Source organism: Prosopis cineraria, unplaced genomic scaffold (assembly GCF_029017545.1).
Source record: "Prosopis cineraria cultivar Desert tree isolate PC_DT_omini unplaced genomic scaffold, ASM2901754v1 PC6, whole genome shotgun sequence".
Taxonomy (NCBI): Eukaryota; Viridiplantae; Streptophyta; class Magnoliopsida; order Fabales; family Fabaceae; genus Prosopis; species Prosopis cineraria.
The window spans coordinates 8,360,513-8,363,749 of record NW_026555337.1 but is presented as its reverse complement, the minus strand read 5'-3'; the positions used below and the strand labels follow the sequence as shown (position 1 = coordinate 8,363,749).

General features: G+C 29.2%; 1 long non-coding RNA gene across 1 annotated transcript; it reads right to left on the bottom strand.

Moving 5' to 3' along the window:
* Window positions 1-1,644: 1,644 nt before the first annotated feature.
* Window positions 1,645-2,545, bottom strand: LOC129312574 (uncharacterized). Its single transcript, XR_008593628.1, has 2 exons — window positions 2,324-2,545; window positions 1,645-2,222 (listed from the first exon to the last, which is right to left on the bottom strand). It is a non-coding gene; the product is annotated as an uncharacterized LOC129312574 (long non-coding RNA).
* Between the last annotated feature and the right edge of the window lie 692 nt (window positions 2,546-3,237).

Below are 3,237 nucleotides of genomic sequence, written 5' to 3'. Positions count from 1 at the left end.
GATCACTCTGATCTGTTTCTTCTGAGTCAGTTGTGATCCCTCTGCGTATTCGTCTTCGATTTGTTTTCTTCTATGTGACTGGTCTTCTTATGTGAATAGTTCTATGTATATGCTTTAATAATTATCCATCGTGATCTGAGATATATAGTGAAGTTTTAAGATATTTTTGATTCATTAATGAATCCCTGAGTTGTATCGGTTCATATTAAAATAATAAATAAAAATTATAATAACTATTTTTAATAATACATTAAAACAAAAAATGAAAATGAAAATGAACTTAAATTTAATAGAAATATAATTGTTAACTTACTATCGATTCTTTTGTCTCTTCTTGAACCAAACAAAAATTCATTAAAATTTTTTCCTCTTTTACCATCTATCCAAATAATGAAACAAAAGATCATTAACCTTCCCCTCTCCTCTCTCCTTTTGAAACAAACACATGCTTAAGTTAATTATTAGTTTTTTTTTAGTGATATTTATTATGGATGACAAGCTTTATTTTTATCACTAGATGTATAAGTCAATTAATCTTTAATGCCTCAATATCATGATCAGGGTTTATAATAACTTGTCAACTTTATTTCAAAAAATTTCATGATCAACAATCGTCACAAATTAAATAAAATGACGCCATTTAAAGTAAAAATGATCGCTTCCATTGTTTATAGCTTTTAAATAATGGCACGATTTCTTTTGTTAATAAGAATCCTAGACCTTAAACTAATATTAGAATAGCAGCCTAGACTTTTAACTCCTAAAATGTGCAAAATTCTCATTAATTCTAAATTCTAAGTACTTGAAATCTTATTATTAAGTTGAAGAAATTACTATTACTTTTGTAGTTGTGAGGCCTAGTCACACATTGATGTGCCATTTATCTTAACCCTTAAAAATAATGGCCATTTTTACCAACTTAACAATGAGATTTTAAGTTCTTCATAATTTAGAAATTGAGGAAAGATTGTGCACATTTCAAGAATTCAAGATTTAAGATGCTATTCACATAATAATTTAAGGTCTAGAAGTGGTGGAGTCAAAAATTAATATTATAAAAACAAACATTTAATAATTGAAAATAATCACAAAATTTAGTATTTTATGATTCCATGTTTTAAAATTATATTGTTGAGCAAGAAATAAAAAGTAAATAATGAAAAAAAAACCATTGTGAAAAATTTGGATTTGATTTTGTAATTAAAAGGTAAATAATGATATTTTTTTTATAAAGGTTGTCTTGTGTATAGTAAGAGTTTAATATTTTGTGTTAAAATTTATTTTGCTTAAATTAAATAATTATGAATTTGAAAAATTTGTAATTGATATATTTAGATCTTGATTAGGACTTGAGCGATCATAAATAATTAATTAAGAATAAAAGTGTAAAAATACAAAGATATAAGATATGATTATATAATATTAAATCTCACACCATATATTTATAATTTTAGCCAAATTAAGGGGGTGCATTTTCCCCCTCAGTTAAACATGGCTCTGCCACTAGGATCTAGAATGTTGATTAACTCAATTATCTATATATATATATATATATGAATTTATGATTTGTTTTATAAAAGAGTTCGTGAGAATTATAATTTTGATTCAGTTTTGGAAAGCATACAAATGAGACAAACTTCAAAATTAATAAATTCACAATACAAAACCATACATACAATATTTAAATTTTAAAGTAGACACAGATTAAAATTACAGCATTGATGATATTTTTAAACAACCAAATATATCCTTCATACCGGAAGATCACCACTACCATATCCATACAGAAGACAATAAAGAAAACAAGAGAAAGAACATAAATAAAGATCGAGAAAAGCAGACACGCAACACAAAGACACACATGAACTTCGACGCGCACGTACGTGCATGGTGCATTAATTAACTGAAGCACCGTTTATTCACACACGCACATAGTTATAATTATAATAATTATAAAGCATGACAATTAGGAACTGATAGTGTAGCTTGATTATTATGAGCATGAGGAATCAAGGCACGTAGTGATATGATAGCTCATAGCTTCCCTTATGATCAACATTTGCGGTAGCAAAAGCAAGCCCGTCCAAAACCATGAATATGACAGCTTCCCGACACAGCACCTTCTCTCAAGCATTTAACATCGCACGGACAGTTTCGGATACAAGCCCCAGAAAATGTTCTGCTTAGTTTTCCACACAGTTTCGCTTCTGCAACACTATTCTCTGCACAATATATATATATATAGAAGTTAATTACGCCATGCACATCCATTATTATTAGTACAAATGGATTAAAATACGTACGGACACAATAATTAACTAACCGGTGGAAGAGAAAAGGACAAGGGCAATGCAGAGGAAGCCAATGAACTTGAAAAGAGAGGCTGCCATGTTTGGTAATAAGAATAGTATCACAACTGAATGAAGAGGCTTGTTTGTTTGCAAGTTTATTGTAGTTGTGAATGAAGACTGTGAAGGACTACATGTATATATAGCAGAACGGTGTTCATCCCCCCCCCCTTTGGGGTCAACAAAACGGTGTTCATGGTTCTTAACTTGGTTTGGGGTTTCAACACACGGCCTGCTTAATTTAATTTCTCGTCCTTATCTTTCTGGCTGAGTCCTTGCTCTCGTGCGGAGCACCACCACATGGTCTTCATTAATGAGCGTCCTCATTTCATGGAATGCATATAGGGAGGTGGAAGCTTTTTGGCCTTTGATTAAATCAACGTTGCAAAACACACTCGAAGATTGAATTAATCAATGCCCCTTCTTTAAAAAAAAAAAAAGATCTTTTGGCTTCCAATATTACTAGATCACATTCGACTGTACTGTTGGATCTAATTATAGGTAATTCTTTTAATATGATCTTTTATTTTTTCACAAGTTTCAAACCACCAACCTTACTTTAATGGGAATCAATATATCGCTTTCCCCCCCTTCTAAAATATTTTGAATTTTATCGTAATATTTTATTATTTAAATATAAAATAATTTTTATTTCTAAATAATTTAAGTTATATATGTCTATGCTTGTATATATTTTTATGATAAATAAATATTAAATTTAATATTTGATATTGGATATTAATTACCTGAATTTCTTCCAAAATTTTCTCAACCAATTAAGCCAACAACCCTCCTTTCCTTCTTTATTTCTTTTTTAAAACAAATATACCATTTGTCCTTTAAAAGCTTCTCATTTTCATTCCATCTTTTAAAAAAAATATAATAACTC